Raw genomic sequence first — 9,203 nt, 5'->3', positions numbered from 1 at the left:
TCTTTACCACCAAATCTGGGGTTTTTAACATTCATCTGTCGGGGAATTTTTAAAAGTTTATCATTTCCAGTATAGGAATTAAGCGGATTTTTTGCTTCTTGGAATGACAAAAATATTTTTCTTTCCATTGACAGAGCCTCCAGTACTGCTTCTTGGTTGCTTTTCATGAATCAATATTGGCAGCATTGCTGGTCACTGTGATCGATGGTGTCCGTCGTGTTTGTTTGTGAAGGGGTTGTCTGTTAATTTTTGATGGTAGCAGGGTAGTTTGGCGATATAATTAGTAATTACAGTATAATTTACAAACATTTGATCGGTATTTATGTATTTAATTTGTGTATAAGTGAGTACACTAATTAATTTAGTAAGATACAGGTATAATTTATGCATTATTATATGCGGTGCTGGTTGATAATAGAATAAGTTCATAACTTACACACTTTAAGGTTATTTATAGTTAATTTTATTTTTAAAATGTGAGAATTGGAGGCATTCATCAACGATATGTGCCATGATGCATTATGCAATGCAGCAGTTCTATTAAGGAGGGGGTTGGTGTGTCTTAAATGTGCTCTCTCTCTTTATAAGAACTCTTGACATTGCAATTTTATACATCTTTTTAAATTTATATACTACTCTACCACCACCACCCAACTTCATAGTTGTGGTTTATGGTTGGTTATCCCTGCTGCTGCCAATGCAAATGTCCAATCAGATATAAAATAAACAGGTTGGACTTTGGTGTCATTGGTGGGAGTGGGGGATCTAGCCCCAAGTGAAGGCTACTTCATTCACCGAGGATCAGGTGGAGTTGTGTTGTGGTAAGGAACAAGATAGAAGCTATTACATCTCAGAAAACCGTAGTATTGTGTATTTATAAAACGATAGTACTAAACCATTATATTTTATAAGCGATAATGCCTAGAGATATCGCACACTCTCTACTGTGTAGAAACATATTTGCAATTGACATTACTCCATTCATACTATTTCGTAATATACTGTGGTAAAATATTTTCAATATGACCTATAGTCACGGTTTGTTTACTTGCTACAGTAAAATACAATGGATACTTTTGCTCGCGAGGCTTTTTTCTGTTTAACACGGAGGCCTAACTGGCTCTTGCGTCGACATTTATTTTGTCATGATTTACTGCTATTCGTAATTCCGCATAAGTACTTACATACAAAGACTGTGCCACTTAAAAAAATAAAACATGCATTTATTGATAGTACAAAGATAGAAAAATAAATAAATACATGCGAAAAAAAAAAAAAAGATATTCCTTGCACCAAAAATAAAGAATTCAATAGTGCAATAAGACATAATAAGTATTCACACGGTATTTTGAAATCATTTCATTATTTTTTGGTAACTGTAGATAGCAACAGGCAAGCAACAACACACACTAACGGGAGGCATGGGAAGTAGGTGTTTCGACAGGGACTTCTGGACATCTGTGAGAAAAAGCAGAAGTACGAACAAAATGACAAATAGAAAAATTAATTCTCTTTACCTCTTAATTCTTTTCATCTCTTCTGCTTTTCTTCTTCCTTTCCTTCTCTCCTTCTCCCTACTTGCATCTTAATCTATAGTTTCTCTGAACTTAATATCAATTTTTATTTTGCTATCTTTGCCAGAGTTGGGATTCGATCGCACTTCAGTTGAGAGTTTGTTTGAAGTGATTTGTTTAAAGTTTTAACCACTAGATCTTAAATTAGAGGAGCCTTTACATTCAACCTCATCATGCTACTGTATATGGGTTATGACTAGAGTCCTGCGTTTGGTTACCTGAAGTCTCCAAGTTATCCACAACAGTGTAGGTATGTATGGAGTATAGATCAGCGGCAACTGGCCCTACTATATAGTTTAGGCCTGCTGTTCAGTGAACATGCGGAAACAAAACAAAGCTAGGTTCTTGGAGATCAGTGCTCTAATGGAAGAATAAGGTTACCAGCACTTCATTAAGAAAGAAGAACATGTATTTTATGAGAAAGAAGGAAAAATTCTTCATTTGAAACACTTAAAATGTTTACACTCATTCATCTAATGTGTAAAGCACACACTCATAATTTGTTTTATTTTAAGTTTGTGCTGCCGAATTTAGTTTTTTTCATTTGTTAATTCCAACCTTCACTCAAATCTAAAGTACAGTCCCGTTTTACTTATTGAAAAAATCAGGGGTAGACAAATTCCCTGCAGCATGTAGCCATGGCGACTAAAAATTATGTGGTGCCCGAATTTTATTGTTTATTGAGTTCAAAATTGTGTAAAACTTCGAATTTTTTTATGTCACTACGACTAATACATAATATTAACAAAAGTGGTTGTAGGAAGAAATTCGAATATAGTTCTTAGATTAATTTTGTTTCATTTGTAGCTTTAGTGGAGAGCACAGAGCATCTCTGAGACAGTGTATTTGCATTGCATAGATACTTAATATTGTTTAATATATTTCATTAAATGTATCATCTTAGCTTGAATGGTTTTCTCATTGCATGTGTGAGCTCCCGAAAATAAAGGGGATGGCTCCTGAATTTTTTTAGTTTTGTCTAACAGTGGTAAAAAATGATCTTTAGTTGCATATAATCTACCACTGAGGCTTGTTAGGTTATTCGGAATGACTTTCCTGATTCTTGTAAATTCTTAAAACTCACTATGTTAGGTCTATTAGAACCTTTGCCTAATCTGTATGCACTGTTGATATGTTCTTCCCTCAATTCTAAATTGAATATCATTTTACACATGTCACATACTGTCTCCAACCCATTTCTTCAACACCGAAAATTATTACATTCCTTTTTCTCATTTCCATAGCCACTCATTTTCTTCTTCAAATTTATTATTATCTACTATCAATCCCTCTTCAATGCCTTACCTAGATATACTAAAAAATAGTTTATAGAACTATAATATGACCAGTGGTAGTATACACAAATGAAACCTGAACATTAACAAAAGACAATGAAAATTGCTGGGAATATGGGAAAGAAAGATTCTTAGAAAGATATATGGACCTAGAACTATACATGGACAGTTTGTGAATAGAACAAATGGGGAGCAGATGGAGACCCAGGCTTAGGTGGTTGCAAGGTGTGGAGGAAGATTAAGGAAGATTGGAGTTAGGTGCTGGAGGAGACTCAGAATGGCTACAAGTATTGGAGGCGGTCTGACCCCTCAATTGGCTGTAGTGCCAGTTATAAATAAATCAACTCCTCTTTATCTTCTCACTGATGCTTTCTAGCTTAGTCTTAAGATTTTTGAAGTCTGGTTCTTCGTTAGTACTTTCTTTTGATTCATTCCTCTACAGTTCTTCACTTCCTCTCTCCTTATTTCACTTACTTTATCATCTTCTGCTGTACCCACTTTTCCATCTTCACTTCCGGTAACTTCACTTTTTTGTACCAAGGTCTCTCTCAGGCCAATGACCTCTACTTGACTAGTCAGAGGATTGTGCTCACACGTCTGTTCTCACCAGTGTTGTGCTGTAGTCTCGTGACTTGCCACTTTTTATAAAAATTGTAAAAGTTAGGTTTATAGTTGTAATATTCTAAGAAATTTTTGACGAAGCCAAAACATGTATTTGTTTTATAGTGAATAAAATATCTATAATACATGAAATTGGAGATATGATCATTGATTCAGGGCAATATTTCTAATAAGTGTAAAGGATATATCCTGTAAATGAATAAATTCGCAAGAAAATATGACACGGCAAAATTTGGGCCACCTGAATTTTCCAAGTTCCAGTTACGAGGGCTATTCATAAAGTAACTTCCATTTATTTTTTACAAACCTGTGAGTGATGTCACAGAATTGGGTTACAATATGTTTGAAAGTATACACTCTAATTTATTTTTCCACATAGTTTTCAGTCACATTGAGACATTTGTCATAGCGTTTGACGAGCTTCGAAATTCCGCAATCGTAGAATTCGGGCGCCTGTGACTGAAGCCAACCTACGATGCTGGTTTTCAACTCTTCGTCATCGTCAAAGCGCTTCAAGCCAAGCCACGTCTTCATGTGCATGAAGAGATGGTAATCGCTAGGCGCCAAATCTGGGCTATAGGGAGGATGATCCAATACTTCCCAGTTGAACTCTTGCAGTTTGGTCGCAGTACGATGCGCCGTATGCGCCCGGGTGTTGTCACGCAGGAAAATCACCCCAGAGTTCAACATGTCACGACGTTTGTTTTGAATGGCCCTTTTCAAGTTTGTTAGTGTGTTACAGTAACGCTCAGCATTAATTGTGGCATTCCTCTCCAAGAACTCCACTAGCAAAATTCCTTTTCTGTCCCAGAAGACAACTGCCATGAGTTTTCTCGTGGAAAGTGTTTGACGACACTTTGTGGGTTTTTTCGGGGAGTGAGTATGGCCCCACTGCATTGATTGAAGCTTTGTTTCTGTATTCACATACCGCACCCAAGTCTCATCTCCTGACACATCTGATCGAGAAAAGCATCACCTTCTCTTTCGTAGTACTCAAGAAAGGACAGTTCTGCTTCCATCTGCTGAACCTTTTGTTCCTCAGAAAGAAGTTTAGTCACCCATCTGGCAGAAAGTTTCCGGTAGCCCAAATCTTCGGTAATCACTTTGTACAGAAGAGTACGACTAATCTGTGCAGAATCCTCACTAAGCTCCGACATGATGAACCTGCGGTTTGCTCTAACCCTTTCGTGAACCAAACGAATCAGATCTGCATTCATGTTACTCGGTCGACCACTTCTCTCTTCATCATGAACATTGGTTTGCCCATTTTTGAACATACGGCACCATTGTCTTACACCACCTTCACTCATTACATCTGGCCCATAAAGTTCACAAAGTTGGCGATGGATTTCACTAACTTTACAGTTTTTGGCCACAAGAAATCTTATTACAGAATGTACCTCACACCTAGCAGGACTTGCGATTGCAGCACACATTTTAACAGCAAGTGGCTCAGAGAGGAACAAAGACACGACCTTGACTCTACCGCTGCTCGACGCGTACTGCTTCAAGATATACTTCACCGCAAGAGCTGCGCCATTGTCTCTGTTGTTACGCATACTATAAGAAAATGGAAGTTACTTTATGAATAGCCCTTGTATAAAACACTGTGCATGCTCAGTGCTTATTGAGCATGCTTAGTATGTTATAACTGGAACGTGAAAGATTCAGGTGGCTCAAATTTTGCTTCCGGGTCTGTACCGATATCGCTAACTCAGTAACGGTATGCTGTGAGACACAAAAGAGTTTACATCAAAAGCAGAGTGTGAATGGGTATGTAAATACATTATTTGTAAGTGGGTTAGTTTTCCCAAAGTTTGTGAGAAAGCATAGTGATTTGTAGAATTACTTAGAAAGGAAAAATCATTTGTCTGATAGGGAATATTGTGATAGATGATCATATTATGACAAAACAGAGGAGTGTGCTTAATGGGGAAAAATATCGCCCATTTTGAAAGTAAATGCCTTGGACTCTTTTTGTGGAAAGGAGTCAAATAAGTACAGAAACTTGTGAAATACTCTTGTGCTTTGTATGAGATATTCATATGCACAAATACAGACATAAATACTCGTGTGTGTATGTATATATATATATATATATATATATATGACAAACATGTTGGCCGGTGATGGTCGGATACTTGATAACGCAGGTACAGGTAACAATGCAACCCATGGCTGTTTCCTATATACATAATTACCATTTTTTTTTTTAACAATTTCACAAACTTATGTCAACATACATTAGTAAAATTTAGATCAGGTTAATTTAATGAAATATTATAGTCATGAAATGATAAAAGTACATATTTTACAAATAAAGTGACATGTTTCTTGTATCCTATCATTAAAAGCATGGAATTATTTTAAAATGATAGCTCTGTTTAATTTTGATTTTGCAATGAGTATTCATACAGTAGAAAGCCATAATTTAGTCATGTTAGGAAGGTAAAATCTTTCTGAGAAAATTGTTGAAATGTATAAGAGAGGAGAAGGGGGAATAAGTTTATTAATAAAATAAAGAGAAACTCCAAAAAAATAATTATGCTGGGGGAGTGTGGGAGTTGAAGTTGAACTCAGTGACGAATTTTCAGAAATAAGAAAACTAGGAGCAGTAAAACTTGCTGAACTAGAATGACATTTACATAAAAATACTAGTGACGAAGCAATTCAGGCAATACTGTAGAATTGAGTTCAGAGAAAAAAAAAATATGTGAAAAAGGATTTGAAAATCCCAGTAAGAATTTCATTTGCTGATGAAAGAAAGTAGCTGTAATATGTTTGAATCAGATGGACGTAATTTTATGTAATGGAAACTTGGAGCAAAGCTTTTGCAGGGAAATCTCTGTCTGCCATAAAAGGCAATGGTGATGGTGTGAGGATGTATGACACCATCATAAGTGAGAAAACTTCATTTCTTTAAAGGCGTCATGAATACATTTATCTTATAGATATTAAGATAATCAGCCATGCTGAGATCTTTAGATCCAGTACAGTTTTTAATTTATCACGAAATTGATCGAAAACATTCTTCATATTTGGTGAAAGGATGGCATAAGAATTGTCCGAGAGTAATATCGTGGTAGTAATAGCAGTAATAATAATAATAATAGTAATAATAAAAATACCATTGTATATAAAGCCATCATGGCACTTCAAGAAGACAAATTGGACAGAATTTGAAAAATCATTAAACGAAATGCTAGAAAGAGAACCTACAGAACTTCATATGATCTTAAAGAAATTCAGTCATCTTCTGATAAATAGTGGGGGGAGAATGGATCCCACGTGAAAAAGTAAATAAATTTAAATGTTTCTGGACAAAAGATCTAGATAATTTGAAACAAGATCATGAACTCCTTAGAAATGTTGCTGAAAAAACTGCTAAGCCATAAGATATAACATCCTGGAGGAAACAACTTTATTTCTATAATTAATTACAAAAGTGACAGTAAGGGAACATACAAGTTTCTGTACAAATTATAAAATTGCAGTTCAGACTCGAAAAAAGAACCGTTGCACTTCTTCAGAAGTGCCAACTATGATGGATTTGTCTCCACTATTACTACATTATGGCAAAAAGGAAAACTTTTACAGAAATGCAAAATGATCATGTCGAAAAGAAATATCTAAATATATACAGGCAAATACCTTACTAAAATAATACCGGACAGCTGTATACTAGCAGCATTTACGTGAGTGCAAAATATCACGGACTTGACATCTAGCAGAGCATTGTGGAATTATGTCCACAAATACAAATATTAACATAGCGGAAATCAGACTATTGTTTAAAACGTGAGGTACTAATGTGGAATAATATACGAGACAATGTTGAATACTACCATATTTAATGTAACATTATTTTATATCAAAGCTGCATAATATGCGAAATATTGCATGCTTCATATTATTTTCCGTAATTAATTGTTGCGTATTTTTTCTTCGCTTTAATGAGACAAAATTAATTCTGACATTAAGAATGAATTTACAATAATGCTTTATATACCCATTGCTGACAACTGCGAAGATAAAAATGGTAGTAATCTGATGCTTGTAATAATAATTAGTAAAGGCATGTGGACAACAATAAAATTTAATTTGCTAAAACCTTAAAATTTCCATTATATTTTAACTTCTATTCATTTATTAGGCCCAAATAAAAAAGCTAATTTTTATTGATGTATCAACACAGAGACAAAGGCATTAGGCCTACTAAAGAATTTTATTGACTCACATTTTATGAACTCTCGGAAATGGAAAGTACGATTTGGAGCAATTTGTAATGCTGTAATTGTAGCAGTTATAAACAGCACATATACACCCTGACATTTTAACACAGCACTAATTAATAAAACTATTAACTAGCCCAGCAACAATATACATTGCAGTTGATTACAGCTTGTTTCACGAGTATCTCCACACTGGCTGCCTAGGTAGCAGTACCAGCGTCGTTCGAGCGCAGAACTGATGCTGTCCGGTATTATTATAGTAAGGTATTTGATACAGGGATTGAAAAATCCCGGGCACCAGGTTGCCATGGCACCTAAAAATGTTTTTGTGATGCTTGAGTTTTTTAAGACTTCAATTTCTTTCATGCTGCTGGACTAATACATAATGTTAGCAAAAGAGTCATAGGAATAAGGGAATCGAGTGTGTAGTGTATTTTATTAATTCATTATTTATAATATTGTTTGCAAGATTGTATGGGTGCTTTGTAAGTGCCAAGGAGATAGGAATTCACGTTAAACTATTAGAATGTAATTAATGCTCAGTAAATTTTGACGAGAAAGATTAATGCAAAGGAAATTTTTATTTTAACTTCAGAACAACCAGTCAGTGTGTGAATACCTGTTATTTGCTGGTGGTGAAAATGATTGTATGAATGTTTTGTAGTCTAATGAATGAGGTGTAAACTAATTTTGTGTATATTTGAGGATAAGCAGTGATAGATCTATTATGCACGTAGTTTCATTAAAATACATTGCATGACCTAAATTTTTGTGTTGTAATATTTAAATACTTGACAGCTAATGGAATGTGTTATAAGCTATGTACATATCCAAATGACAATTTTTATTTTTTCCATACATGAAACTTTCAGAAACTTTACTGGTATGGATGGCATTATAATATGTCATTTCCTACTTTCTGACTACAGTAAGCTACAGAAGAATATTAATACGTAAGCTATTGTGGCTTACGTATTGCTGGAATGAAATTTTAGTACTGTATAGCCTGTTGGTAGAAATATATTCTTTCTATTTATTAGAAATCTGACGAAGTTTGATTAAAATCTTTATAATACAGTAAAATCTCCGTTAACTGAACCACTGTCAATCGAAGACCAACTCAATCAAAGTCATGTAACTGAATTTTTATAAAAAAATTTAAAGGTTGTACTATATACTGTGTTCCTGATCACATAATATTATAACAGATTGGTCAGCCTAATGCACTTTCAAGACAACAACTTTTATCAATTTCACTATGCTGCCATCTACCAACTGCAGGTCATGTTATAACAACAAATCTGATGGAATTGCATGGAGTAATAGCTTGCAGCAGTACTTCCGTGTAACAGTCATTACCAAAAAATTTATTTTCGACTGTGAACATCATAGTGGTTGTTCTCTTTTATATGTTGCCATTTCATAACATGGCAGTGGCCTGTGTGTGTGTGCGTGTGCGTGCGCATGCGCGTGCGCGTGCG

General features: G+C 35.0%; 1 protein-coding gene across 1 annotated transcript in view; it reads left to right on the top strand.

The window, feature by feature from the left end:
* The first annotated feature begins 185 nt into the window (after window positions 1–185).
* Window positions 186–9,203, top strand: part of pasha (partner of drosha) — a 63,894-nt gene continuing 54,876 nt past the window's right edge. The window contains exon 1 of the mRNA XM_069823736.1: window positions 186–343. The gene's annotated coding sequence lies outside the window, so the exon portion shown is untranslated. The remainder of the gene's footprint in view (window positions 344–9,203) is intronic.

This window comes from Periplaneta americana, chromosome 1 (assembly GCF_040183065.1).
Source record: "Periplaneta americana isolate PAMFEO1 chromosome 1, P.americana_PAMFEO1_priV1, whole genome shotgun sequence".
In the NCBI taxonomy this organism is placed as follows: domain Eukaryota; kingdom Metazoa; phylum Arthropoda; class Insecta; order Blattodea; family Blattidae; genus Periplaneta; species Periplaneta americana.
This window is presented reverse-complemented; position numbering and strand designations above follow the sequence as displayed.